Below are 14,848 nucleotides of genomic sequence, written 5' to 3'. Positions count from 1 at the left end.
TTTCACTCACTGCTATCCCAACTCGGGGATGCAAACACTAACACACAACAGCACATGGCTTCTTTTTGGTATTCAAAATGCAAATACAAATGCACATAATAAAAACTATTTCCTAAGTAGAAAAGACAATTCTATTGGAAAGTAGATGTGTGTGTGTGTGTAATATTCTGGCAAAAAAACTCATCAACACTTTGCCCAAGGCTTGGGTGAGACCATGTTCATGACTCAATTTAAAGGTGACAATTGACCTGGCACAGGAAATTTCAACACAGCCCTGCATTTAGGCAGAGTATTATTTCTCTCTGCTTACTAAGTTGATAGTGAACATTAGGAACAAGGGGTAAAATAGAATTGGAAAACTTGCAATTTGACCAGAAAAGAAGAATGATCCCAAGCACCAAGAAGTTGAACTTAACAGGACAATAACATGAGGACAACTCAGGTTTGGCCATCTTCCATCCATCACAGGATCATCATGTAAGAGGAATGCATTTGAAAGCCTTTGCTTGAGGATGCCTGCTTTCCTAAGGCTGCCTAGGAAACTGCTTCCTAGATTCAGCACCCAGGCAATCAGTGGTAACTCTTAGTCCAAGGAGGCCAAGATACTGCCTAAGCTGCCAGACACTGGAATCATCCGTGTGTTGCAGGCTTTATAGCAATGCAGAATGCAATAGTTATAGGGTCAGAAAAGCATCCACTCAGACTTTAAAGAAAACCTCAAAAGCCAGGTATGTTTAACCAAGTCAAAGTCCCTGAAGGCAAACACTAAGAGGACAATGTGTGAGGCGGTGAGAGTGAGTGGAGGAGGACACAGTGGAGATCCTGGGAAGTGAGAAATCACAGGAAGATAGAATGTCTACTGAGACAGGCAGCACTAGAGCTGGCTCAGTGAAGAGGCCACAGGGCCTGGAGCCAGCAAAGCTACAAGGCAGAGTTGCCCTAGTCCTTGAAGACTCTCACTGTGTGTGTGTCCAGAAGCCAGACATGGAACTACAGGACTCAACCTTTGCCCTGTTGTTTTCAGCTGTGCTTCAGGCCACCTCTCCATGTCTGCACCCCTCCCTTTTTAACGGGGGTTGTGACACAGTAACTTTAACTGCCCCATAGTCGCTCTTTTTCACTTTACTGGGGTTCACAACTAGCAGTCTGCTTGAAGCTCAGAGTATAGTTCAGACTATAGAACGATACAGAGACTCCTGGAGATGACTAAATGCAGTTTGCACTATGAGATAGGCATGTCTGTGGGGGAGCCAGGGACAAAATGAGAATTTCAGTAAGAAATGTCCCTCACAGGCAGGCTCATGTGTGAAAGGTGTGGTACTGTGGCAGCTAGCTTGGTAGCTCGCTGTGATGGCATGACATTCAGTACTCTGCATTGTGAAAGGATGGTCCCGGTGCTGCCATATTGGGAGGTGGCGAAAACTGTAGGAGGAGGAGCCTGGTGAGAAGTAGGTTACTGAAGTGTGCCTTCAGATGGTATCCTTTTCTAACCTCACTGTTTTCTGGATTTCAGGATTTCCTTCCTACGAAGCTACAATAATCACAACTGAATGGTGCTTCTGTGAGCAGGTACACAGAGTAAAGCAGCAGAGCCTCGCCCATGTACCCACATAGAGCAAACAACCGATTTAAAAGGTGCAGAGCCCAGAGAATACTGTCTTCAGCCAGGGGTACTGGAACAAAAGGATCTCAACATTCAAGACAGGGAACCTCTGACCTAACTGACACTGCAACAAACAACGACAGAAAAGTGGATCAGTGACCAAAACAGAAGAGAAAACTCCTGGAAGAAAATACAGGTTCAGACCAGATTATGACAGTGCACACCTGTAAATTCCATGCAGAAAACATCCTAAATTCATATAGCTTGTGCTGCATATTTAAATCTAATTTCAAAAGGAAAAATAAGCCAGGAACCATGGGTTACCTGTAGCCTCAAAAGTTGGGAGGCAGAGACAGGTGAACTCTCTGAGTTCTAGACCAGCCTAGTCTACACAGCAACAGGCTCCAGGCCAACTATATACTGAGAAGGGTGGGGGGAGAGGGGAGAAGGGAGAGGGGGTGAAAAGGAAGAGGGGAGAGGGGAGGAGGGGTGAGAGGGGAGAGAGGGGAGAGGGGGAGAGGAAGGGAGGGAGAAGGAGGGAGGGAAGAGGGGAGAGGGGGAGAGGGGAGAGGGGAGGAGAGGGGAGGGGGGTGAGGGGAGGAGAGGGGAGATGGGGAGAGGAAGGGAGAGAGAAAGAGGGAAGAGGGGAGGAGGGGGAGAGGGGAGAGGGGAGAGGGAGGGAGCTAAAAGATGTAAGAAGTTTCCATGTTAGCAACGACTTCTTAGAAACAGCACCAAAAGCATGAGTAAACAGATACAGATTGGGTTTCCTCAAATTGAAAACCTTTATGTGTCAAAGAACATTATTAAGATAGAGGCCACACCCAAATGGACAAAAAAAATGTACATCATATATATATCTGATTCAGATCTCACATCCGAAGTCCAGAAAGAAGCTAGACAGACAGCTCAATCATTAAGACTACTTGTTGCTCTTTCAGAAGACTAGAATTCAGTTCCATGTTTAGAGCATCCACTTCAGACTGCTCACCACAACCTGTAACTCCAGCTCCTGAGGATCCAACACCCTCTTCCAGCTCCAAGGGCACCATGTACACACAGACACACAAAAAACAAAAACAACATAAATCTTTTCGGGTGTTTTTGTTTGAGCTTTTTTGGTTTTGGTTTTGGTTTGGGGAGACCGGGTTGGTTTGGTTTTCTTGAGACAAGGCTTCTTTCTATGTAGACCTGCCTGCCCTGGATTTCACTCTGTAGACAATGCTGGCTTGAACTCGAGATCCACCTGCCCCTGCCTTCAGAGTGCTGGGATGACAGAAGTATGCCACCACTGCCCAGCCATATAAACCACTTTTTAAAAATTCAATATCAGGGCTGGAGAGATGGCTCAGCGGTTAAGAGCACCCGACTGCTCTTCCAGAGGTCATGAGTTCAATTCCCAGCAACCACATGGTGGCTCACAACCATCTGTAAAGAGATCCGATGCCCTCTTCTGGTGTATCTGAAGACAGCTACAGTGTACTTATATATAATAAATAAATAAATCTTTAAAAAAAAAAATTCAATATCAAAACAATAAACTGTAAAAGGCAAAGGACTTAAATAGATAATACTTCAAGAAAATACGCAAATGTCAAGCAAGTGTGTGAAAAGATGTCCAAGTCCATTCATGCCAAAGCAGCATTAATCAAAACACAGGAGGGCGGGCATAGCTGTGCACACTTGTAATTCCAGCCCTTGGGCAACTAACAGATCTTTAGATCCAGGCCAACCTGGTCTACACAGCTAGTTCCAGGCCTAATGAGTCCCTGTTTCCAAAAAACAAAACAAAACAACAACATATATATATATATATACATATATATATATATATTTGTTGCTCTTTCAGAAGACTAGAATTCAGTTCCAGGTTTAGAGCATATATATATATATATATATATATATATATATATATATATATATATATATAGAGAGAGAGAGAGAGAGAGAGAGAGAGAGAGAGAGGAAGCTGGAGATGGATCAGTAGATAGAGTGCTTGCCACACAAATATGAGGACCTAAGTTCAGATACCCAACACTTGGAAAGATGGTCATGGTGATGCACAACTACACCCAGTGCTGAGGAGACAGAAACAGGGAGACTGTGGAGCTTACTGTCCAGCTTTGCTGGGTAAACCAGCAAGTGACATGTTAGTGAGAGACTGTCTCAAAAGTTGATGTAGAAAGAAACTAAAGAAGGGACCAGCATCGTACATACTCAGTCTTACCTGTATATGCACAAACATGTACCAGCATATACCAAGGACATACACTGAGCAAAGAAGGTTAAAAAAAATGAACAAAGAAAGAAATATGAAATGCTACAAGAAATGTGAAGAAATTAACAACACCATTGCCAAAGTAAATACAAGAATTTTTTAGATAATATGAAAAACAGCAAAGTGCTCAAAAACCTAGACACAGGCTTACCATAAGCAATTTCACTCTTGGGATATACTTAAAGAAATGAAAACTGGTACTCAAACAAATCCCCATTTAATAGAAACACGAAACATAGCAGGTAAAGAGTTGAAACCATCCAAATATTCACCAATATTAAATAAATTGGTTTTGTTTATAAAGGAATATTATACAGCAGTAAAAAGTACTGGTAAGCCAGGCATAAACAATCATATAACATTTGATTCCATATAAATTACCCAGAGTAAGTAAATACATAGAAAAGGAAATGATTATTAGTAGTTGGGATGGTTAAGGATAGTAGGAAAATAAGAAGTAACTGCTAATGGTTTAGGATTTTTATTTTGAAGTGATAAAAATGTTTCAAACTAAACAAAAGTGGGGTGTACAACAATGAAAACATACAAAATGCCACTGAATTGCTTTGTTTTAATTGGTTAGATCTTTTGGGTATATGGGGTTGTGTGCATATGGGGTACATGCATTTTAGTGTGCTGGTATGTAACATGTGCACACATATGTGGAGGCCAGCAGAGGATATGTTGTGTTCCTCTGTCACCCTGTAACTTACTAACTTGAGACAGGCTCTCTCACTGAACTAAGAGTTTGCCTTTTCAACTAAGATGCCCAGCCAGCAAGCTCACAGTCTCCCCTTGGCACTCACAGCCATGCTCAGCTTCTTACATGGAAGCTACAAATTGGGACTCAGGTCCTCATGTTCCAGGGCAAGTGCTAACCCACTACACCACTTTCCCAATTCCTAAGAGGTTAAGTTTCTTAGGTCAATATCAATTTTAAAAAACAATTAGCATTTATGATTTAGAAGTATATAGCACTTTCTTCCTAAAGGTCACACATGGAAATTACAAGAACAGTAACCAGACAATCTTCAACACTAATGAGGTGTTTTAAGTAAGTAAAGTTAAGAGCCAATGTCTGCTTTCTCTCAGTGCTTCATACAGAAATAGTCATCTCTCATTAGCTCAACAGAATTCTTTCCCAGTGGAATGCACTCCCTCTGCAAACTTTAAGTAGATATTTCAATCATTATATACTGAACTTAACTAGACAACATTTAAGTAACAAAACATTAACACATTTCTAAGTTCCTTAGAAATTTTTCTAGATCAAATTCCTTTACCCAACGAGAAGTCTTCATACATTAGTGAATAAAAGTGTCCCAAAGTTTGCTGTTTTTTTTTTAATTAGACAAATATGGCTAAGCACATTTACATGTTTTAATGTGTGGATGTTTCATGATTATCAGCACCCTAAAAAATAAATAAAATAAAATATACATGATATTAACAATCTTTTATAGACTTTGCAATTAAAAGTGATTTCTTAAAGGTCTATGATAATCATTGAAACAGCATTAGTGTCTTCTTCTAGTCTTGCCTTGTAAGAAGGCAAAATGACATAAAAAACTCTCTCAACAAGTAAGGGGGGAGACAAGAGAGCAATAGAAAATGAATATGCTTAACACACTTAATAAGAATGAATGAAAATATCATAATGAAACTTACTATTATACATAATTCATATGTCCTAGGAAAAAGCAAAGTGCCTGACCATGTTACTTGCTGTGTAAAGTTCCATAGCAGGTCACACGGATGTCAAAGCAGTTTGTAACTAGCTTGGGATTCAGCACAGGAGCTCCACATCCACTTGTCCTCCCTCAACACGGTCCCTTGCTGTCCCCATGCTCTCTTATTTTCTGCCTCAATGAACTCTGTCTACCCCAGCCTCTCATGCTGTTCCTTGTGTGTACCACCACGCGCTAACCAAACGAACCCCATTATGCTAGGGATCCTTTTTCTTTAAACGTCCTCAAATCAGGGACTGACATGTTCTGATTCATCTAGCATCTCAAACGAGGAAATGATGCAAGTGACTACTGAATAAACATAAAAGGGCGAAGAGTTACTGTGACCTAGTATTAAAGCTAGATAAAGTACTACAGCTCGTTTTCCTCTATGTGAGAGCTGGCAGTTATAAAGTAACCACATGTGTTTACTGTGCTTTCAGAAGGTCCACAGGTCATTAGTAAACAGCATCAAAACATGATCCTGATCTGGTAGAAACCTAGCCTTCGACTTAACTTAGTTAACCAAAAGTGGTTATTCAGCTTGATCTGTAGTCAACAGAAGCTTATAATCAGCTCTATTTTATCTATGCTAGTAAAGCCAAATATTAATGCAACATCTTTGTAAGACATCTCAAAAGCTGATCTATAAGCTGAAAAATCCCAGTTGCCTTACCAATGAGAAAATTAACTGAGAAGAAATTGTTATTGTCAGTGAACAATGAGACCCAAATTCCCTTAATGTTGATGCTTTTGTCTCCAATAACCTCATTTCCATTGGTCTCCTACATCAGCAAGAAACACTATTCACAGCCCCCCTCTCTTTGTTCATCTAGCAAATGCATGCCACTTAATTCTTTCTGCAGTACAAATATCCTTCAAAACCGGCTTTGGCACGGCCTCTTCCTGCCTGTTATAAGCATTTAATGCACACCTACATTGCTGTGCATTAAGAGCTTTCTGACGTTAATGTTTGTCTAAGAGGAGATAACAATAGTATATTTGGAGCTAGGACAATTTAACATTCAACAGAATGCATTACATTTGGCACTGTTCAAAGGGAAAGCCACTGTACAGGGAGGGAAGAGAAAAGAGAAGAAGCATAAGGAAGACATGATCTCCTCCTTCAGAGGGCTCTGCTCAACCAAATCATTCTGATTTGCCTGGCATATCATTCTAATCTATGTAGTGTGACTTGAACAAGCTGTACAAAAACATCTAATTACCATTACTAAAAAGGCATACATTTCTCCCACATAAAGACAAGCTTCAGAAGGACAAGGGTTTTTGTCCCTTCAGTTAAGTGATGCCCACTTAGTGCCTAGAGCATTACACAACAAAGCAGGTACTGAGTAAATATTTGTTGAGTGAAAACTGCTGGGGGAAAATAAGGAAGAAAAGAAATGCAAGCAGCAGAATTCAAGTAATGTTTTCATATATGCAAACTTTCTGCTCTCTTGTCATGCTCACCAACAAACACAGTTTTGTTTGACTGGCCAGTTACAACAGAGAACTAAATGTAAGTCACTGACAAAATTCAGAACTTAACTGAAAATCAAGTAATTCCACATAAGCCCTAGAAAATCTGGTAAAAGAAAGAAATCTATAGGCCCATCTATTACTACTTAGTCCAGAGACCCTTTTGATGTTAAAGAGGGCTTTCAAACATTGTACCTTCTGTCTTCCCACAGGTCCCATTAGCTGAGGTTATAATGATAACACAAACACCTCTGTAACTGTCTATCATTTTCCATACATTAACAAATTTTCAAAACAACTCCAAATCAAAGCTGTTGCTATCATCATTTCACAGAAAGAGAAAACTGAAGCAAGAGAATGGAAGGCAATAGGATTTTGTCAGATTCATTCTGCCCACTATCCCAGGGAGCCTTCTTACCCTTTGACGTTTCTCTGTGTAATCTTGGGTAGAAACAGTACACTCTTCCAGCTGCACACCCTCTTTGTCATCCCCCAAAGTCCCTTCCCATCTCTAAATAAAGGTTTTGCTATAATCAATTCAAGTTAACAAAGCTATAATAAGATTTAAGATTTAACACGGAAATGTTGCTGAACACATGTTTAAATGCCTTTCAGAAAAAAACATCTTTCGACATTCTCGATGTGAGAAGCTCTAGTCTCCAATTTACTGTTCTTAAGAAATGGGAGGAGCCTTATATGTTAGGCGACTTTTCCTTTCCACTCATTTCCCTCCTGTTGCCCCTAAACACTAATAAAATATGATACAGGGAAAACAATCAGAGCATTGCTACTACGGGGATTCTCAGTCCTAGGGAGACTCAACTCAGGAGCTGAGTCAGTGCAGTGACCAAACAGGAATGGCAGTTCGGGCTAGTTCCCCATGGTGAGAGCATCATTGCTCCTCTGTCCATGGAGGACAGCGCTAACAGTATTCATTTACCTTCACACACTGAACATCTTCTCAAGGTCCATCATTCAGTCTCCTCCTACACATCAGTACACTAAAATCTGTTCATAGGAAGAGTCCTGGTTTACATTTATAACATCACTACCTCCTTGCCAGAACTGACATGCCCCAGCCATGTGAATTGCCAATGCCATTTTAGCTATGTCAAGCCTATCCTTCATTTCATGGCTTCTACTTCTCCAATGGACACTAATTGTTGCCAAATTAATGTTCATAAAAGAGGGATTTGTATCAATAAAAAATCACATGCAAAATTCTTAACCCGGTGCTTGAGGATTCCACAATCAGTACCATTTTTCTTCATCAGCCTGATCCTTAAATATACAACTTTGGCAAATGTTCCCTTGACTTTTCTTCCTCTATACCTTTGCTCTAACCATGTCCTGGTAGGGACTGTTGTCTCCACACCTCCTCCACTTACTAACAATCATGCAAATAGCCACATCCTCAATGTAGAGTTAAGCAAACTTCTCAAAGTCAACAGCAAAGGAAAACTCAAAATACCCAATAGCATTTTATGGGGGATGGGGGTCTTATGATGTATGTAATATATGCATATATACACATGTGCATAGACTTGAAAAGGCAAAGAGGGATATCAGGTGCCCTTTATTAGTCTATAAGTTGACACTTTATTCCCTTGAGACAGGGTCTCTTACTCTGGTTTGTTGCTAGCCTGATGGCCAGCCAAGTCTACATAGCGAGATTCCCCTAATAATAATAGTAATAATAATAACAACAACAACAAATATTATTTTATATTGTTAAAAATATATCTGACCAGTAAGATGGCTCAGAGAGAAAGACATTTGCTGACAAACATGAAGACTTGAGTTTGATCCCTGGATCCCACATCATAGAAAGACACAACTCCCACAAGTTGTCCTCAACCTCTACATATGCACTGTGAGCATATGTGTACACATACAAAAAAACAAATTTTAAGTCATAATTGTACTATTATCTACCATACTAATGAATCTGAGAATTGTATGTGATAATACAAAGTAATTAGAAACCTATTTGACTCATAGCTAATCTTATTTTTATTATTAGGTATTATTTATACACCGCGACATAAATTTTGACAATAGCAACCACATACTTTCATTCTTCTCAAATCAATTTCTGTGCGGTGCAACATCTTCATAAAACATTAATTTTATGTTTTATGTGAGTTCAATAATTATCTACAGAATATGTGGATTTAGAACCATCATTCATGGACAGGCTTTGTTAAAATGAACTCACGTGTCTATCAATCCTGTTTCTTCTGAGAAACGTAACAATGCTTACTAGCTGCCTTCCCCTTTTTGTGTCACAGGAAACCACAGTATGTGGCACTATTCAGTAATAACAAGTCAAACAGTGGAAATCACAACTTTGGCTTACTCACTTTCTTTCAGCTATATATTACTATTTCCTAATTTTAAAATGTCCAAAGTCATAAGCTTTACTATAAAAGCCAACTATTTTTAGCTAATGCTAACATGACATTATTTTATCAAGCCAGTTAATATACAGCTAATAAAAACTACAAAACATAAAGTGTCTCGATCAACTCAATAAACCTACCCCAAGAGGTAAACACCTACTCTACCCTCACTTTGCTGAAATTAGTGCCCCAAAGCTGATATAAACTGTTAGTCTCAGATGCAGAAATATCAAAGGAAGTAGGCTGCATGCTAGTAACAAGCTAGGCTCCTCTAAAATTCTTACAGAAATAGGAGGACAAATGAGTGGTTAACCCCAAACCCTCCCATACTCAATTTCCCTAACCATGGTTTTTACCATGGCATTACTTAACACCGCACATCAAGACATCATGTTGACTTCAAGTAAGGCAGAGAAAAACATACACATACTACTACGACATTACTAACATTCCCTATACAGAGACTGAAGTTCTGTATAATCAATTCAATGAAGCTTAACTATGTACAGACATACTATATTTTATCTCATTTAATCTTCACAGCTTTACCTTTTTTTCTTTTTTTCTTTTTTTTTTTTTTACTTATTGTGTGTGTATGACTTGGGAGGTAAGACATATACCACAAGATTCATGTAGAGAGCAGAGAACAGTTTTATGGAGTCAGTTCACCCCTTCCACATTTGTGTGGGTTCTGGAAATCTAATCCAGATCATTAGGACTGCACAGCAATCTCTACTACTCACCAAACGATCCCACTAGCCCTTCCCATAGTCACTGAAGACTGGAGGGTTAAGTCTAGTCTGATCCCCAAATTTGAAACTCTTTGGAAACAGTTTTTCAATACACTTTACATTTTCCTCACTATCCACATTAACAAACAAACAAACAAAAACTGTGCCTGAAATTGACTCTTTCACCATAAATTACAAAAAAAAAAAAAAAAAAAAGATTAATGAATCCCTGTGGCCCTCTACACTCAACTCCTATTTAACTACCACAGTCCAGCTGCATTCCTCTGTAATGGAGTTATCTTTTTGACTCATTGAAAACTGTCTTTAAACAAAGCTTGATGGTCCCGTAATTCCAGAACTGGGTAAGCTGAAGCAAAAGAATGACAAGTTTGAAGTCAGTCTGGGCTACACCTAGGGACCCTGTCTCAAATAAATAAATAATGACCCTGTGGCCAATTAAAGTCTGAAAAGCTCTTCCCTAAATCTTTAAATTGCCTGTCTCTACTGGCTCTTGGGAGGCACGGCCACTTTACTGTATTGTATCAGAAAGTGCAGCTGTCTTCTCGGCACTGCTGAAAGGAACGCAGTTTCCACTGGAACTGCTGCATCACTGGGAGCAAGCAGTACCACCCAGGCAGGTTTGGGACCAGACATCTGCCCCTAGCAGCTGCCCACGGTGCTGAAACTGAGGATAAAACGGGAGTTAAAGGAAATTAACTACTGCCAGATTAGAAAAAAAAATAGGGCAAATGGCCGTAACCAAGCAGAGAATATGCAGCAAAGGCTACCAAAGTTGTTTCCCTTTTAGGGGCAGATCAACTCAATAAGCGTCCTTGCAAAAGTTCGGACTTCCAAGATTGGGTGGAGAGAGAAAAAAAAAAAAAAAAAAAAAAAGCAGTTGTGTGGCCCTAGCAAGGTCACGTCTAAGCCTGCAGGCTTAGCTTTTACGGAAGGGGAGTGGATGAGAAAGGAAGGAAGCGAGCGATGAGATTTTTTTTTCTTCTTCTTCTTTTTTAAAGAAAAAACAGTCCCGAGAGTATTTTCGCTGAGGACTCAGAGGAAAGTCCTGGAACCAAGAGAAGTCTTCCAAGTATCTTTCCAGGTCACGGGCACCTTTGGAAGAGACCGTGGAAGCAAAATCTACAGCCGGTCCACAACTTCAGACCTACGAGCCCACAGGATGGGGTGCTAAGGACTCGTCTCCGACACGGGCCTATACTGTCACAGCACAAAGCCGAGGAGCCCCACGATCTCCACCGCCGGCCACCGCACCCAGGCCGGAGTGGGTGTGTTCTCCCCGCCAGGCCCGACAACCCCCGCCTACCGCTGCGGAGCCACACTCTTACCTGAAGTCCGGCCCCCGGAACCTAGGGTCACGGCCACCCAAGAGAAGTCGCTACCCGGACTTCATGACTGAGTATCCGCACTGAGCCCCTACCCAAGCAAGTCGGTGAAGGGACCACAACAGCGGGCGAGCGGAAGTCCCGCCTCCCACGCCTCATTGGCCCACACTCGGAGGTAAAGAGACGCTATTGGGCTGTGACGTTGCCCGTCACAGCCCCGCCCCTTTCGCAAAGTCGCGCTGCCTGCCTCCGCTGTGTCGGGAGAACTGCCCAGTTTTTGATTGTCGTTCTGAACCGCGTGATCCATCATCCCTATTAGGAACGAGAAGATGAAGGAGGGATCGCTTTTGGAAACCCTGGGTGCGGTGGAGAAGCCACCCAGGACTGTTCCAGCCTGGTCGGCAGATGATTGGCTTGCAGAGCGAGACCCTAGTGGAGGCTGTGTGTCTGAGTGGCCCGTACCGATTCGAGGCCGAAGAGCGGCCAAATGTCCTGCGCTCCTCTGGCGAGCCGGGCTCTGAAGGCGGGGAACGCCGGGCGACGCCTTGCACTGGAATCCAGGTCGGGTTAGAGCTAGCCGCTGGAGGTTTAGGCACGAACCACGAGGCCTGGCAGGGAGCCGGGCTGATCAGCTCACTGCTTGACTAGCCAAAGTCCAACCACGCGATTCAGTCCTCAGAACAGACATTCAAAAACCTTGTCACCTTTTGAAGAGCCAAAATCCCATCCCTAGTGTTCCCCTCATACTTTTTCTCCCCCTAATCTGAAAAGGCAGAATGCTTGAATTTAAATGACCTATTGGGCCATTGACATTATCAGCTCCTAAACTACTGCTGTTTGTTTTTAATGCGGTTTGATGCAAAGATTCTGACATGCCCTACTGGTCCTACTGTAGCTTGAAATAATAAGGCATCTTTGAGGCCCATAATACTGACATCAAATATTTAATTAAAATGTTTGGGTTTGGGGTTGGGTTATAACAGGGATATGAGTAGTTTATAGCCTCGTTTGCTTCAGGAGCCCTAAGTAGGTGGGGAACAGGAATAGAAAGATTTCCTGTTCTCTTTTTCCGTGTGCCTTTTTAACTAGAACCTATACCACACAAGCAATTTTAAAAAGCCAATGTAAGGGGTTGAAGATTGAGTTCACAGGCAGAGCTCTTGACTAGCAAGCACTAACTCTGGGTTATAAAAAGGCAAGAAACAAAGAATCAAGTTTGAAAAATAAAGACCATCAAGAACATTTTCAGCTGTGTAGCCCACAATTCTATAGTTGGTGTATTCTTTTCATTTATTGGGAAGAAGACATTCACAACTTCGTAATTCTGCTTTGACGAAAGTCATAAAGGTCAAGATTAGGAAAATGAGGGTAACTACTGCACATACACTTGCAAAGGGGATACCTTCTGGTGCATTTTTAACTAAATTCTCTCAAAATTATTTTTATATTAAATCAGATTTCTTCCATGATATAAAAAAGTTTTTTTTAAAAAGACAAAAAAAAATAAAGACTTTTAAGAAAAGAACATTTTGCTTCTGTATTCAGTCTGCTCTGTAGACCATGGTAAATATATAGTTCTCTTAGAAATAAGTAAGCTAATGTATTTGTGTTTCACTTGGGCAGATTAATTTATATATATGTGTGTGTGTGTGTGTGTGTGTGTGTGTGTGTGTATGTGTATATATGTATATATACATATATATTTATGTAATTATGTGTGTGTAGATATATATACACATACACACACACACACACACACACACTCCCCCTTGTATTGAATGAAGGTAAATTAGAAGACAGAATGGAAAATAATATTTTCAATTGTGGTTTTTCAAGAATATGAAAAGTTTAATAGAGTACGTGATGATTTAAAAAAACACACACACACTAATTATTCCCTCCTAAAAACAAATCATCTGGATGTGATGGGGCAGGCCTAAAATCCCAGCACTCAGGAGGATCTGAAGTTACAGGGTCTCTTTAGCTTTATAGTAACTTCAAAGCCAGTCCAGGAAACATAAGACTGTCTTATTTACTGTGACAATATGCCATAACCAAGGCAACTTATAAAAGAAAGTGTTTAATTGGGCTTTCTGTTTCGAGGGTGTATTAACCAGGGTTCTCTAACAGAACTTAGAGAATGAATATATATGAATATATTAATACGTGTGGGATTTATTAAATGATGTAAATAAAGGCTGTTGTCTAGCTAATCCAATAATGGCTGGCTATGAATAAAAAGTCCAAGAATCCAGTAGTGTCACCTGGACTTCAGTACACTGGAATCCCTAAGTGGGCTCAAGTGCTAGTGTAGGAACGGACTCACTAGCAAGGTGACATCAAGCAAGCAGAGACAGCAAACTTCCTTCTTCCCTGGTCTATAGGCTTCCAGCAGAAGGTGTGGGCCAGATCGGTCTTCCCACCTCCAGAGATGTGGATTAGAGACGTCTTCCCAACTAAAAGATCTGGATCAGAGGCTTGTTTTCCTACCTCAGAGTTCTAGATTAGAAGTGAATCTTCAAACTTCAAATTAAGCAAAAGTCCTTCACAAGTGTGCCCTCCATTTGGGGGGGTTTAGTTAACTCCAAATGTGGTCAAGTTGAGAACCAAGAATAGCCATAAAATAACCCTTTTATTTTCATTTCATATTTATATTTAATTTTACTTTGAGACATGATCTCTGTGTGTTTTGAATCAGAACAGCTCTCATATGCTTGGCATGGAGAGGGGCTCTGAGAGAAGGAGAGTCTGGGAGCTCTGAGATGGTTTTCCAGGCTGCTCTCTCTCTGTGTCTGTGTCAGTGTGTGTGTGTGTGTGTGTGTGTGTGTGTGTGTGTGTGTGTGTGTGTGTGTGTTCTGCCCTGCTCTAGACAGCTCTTCCAACCAAGTTCTTGTTAAGAAAAAATTTCTGAAGAGCTGTGTTGCTCTCCAGAGATCTCCAGACAGCTCAGCTCTCGATAGAGAAAATTTCTAAAGAACAATCTCTTTTTGCTAGCTCATCTCATGCAAACCAAAAGCCCAGTTTTTTATTTACATGTCAATTCAGTTATCTATTCCAGGTTTTCTTTTGATTATCTTATGAATCAGCATCCTGTGACCCCCAGCCCTTTGATTCCTAAGAGACAGCAAGCGTATGTTTCTTTTTCCTAACATTACAAAAGAATCAGAGATGTGTCTGCTTTTGTTAAACACAGATGATAAACTAGTTGGTGAGACCCTGCCCTGAAATGAGCATTTCTACCACACCTGGGCCTAGCCTTGTTCTGTCCTAGGCTGACATTGAACT

At 40.9% G+C, this 14,848-nt stretch overlaps 1 protein-coding gene across 6 annotated transcripts in view; it reads right to left on the bottom strand.

Annotated features, from left to right (window-relative positions):
* Positions 1-11,693, bottom strand: part of Rnf13 (ring finger protein 13) — a 120,652-nt gene extending 108,959 nt beyond the window's left edge. For 5 of the 6 annotated variants that reach the window (XM_087633611.1, XM_087633615.1, XM_087633598.1 and 2 more), the window contains exon 1: positions 11,567-11,693. The gene's annotated coding sequence lies outside the window, so the exon portion shown is untranslated. 6 annotated transcript variants of the gene reach the window in all.
* Between the last annotated feature and the right edge of the window lie 3,155 nt (positions 11,694-14,848).

The sequence above is a fragment of the Rattus norvegicus genome, chromosome 2 (genome assembly GCF_021556685.1).
Source record: "Rattus norvegicus strain SHRSP/BbbUtx chromosome 2, alternate assembly SHRSP_T2T, whole genome shotgun sequence".
Classification (NCBI taxonomy): Eukaryota; Metazoa; Chordata; class Mammalia; order Rodentia; family Muridae; genus Rattus; species Rattus norvegicus.
This window is presented reverse-complemented; position numbering and strand designations above follow the sequence as displayed.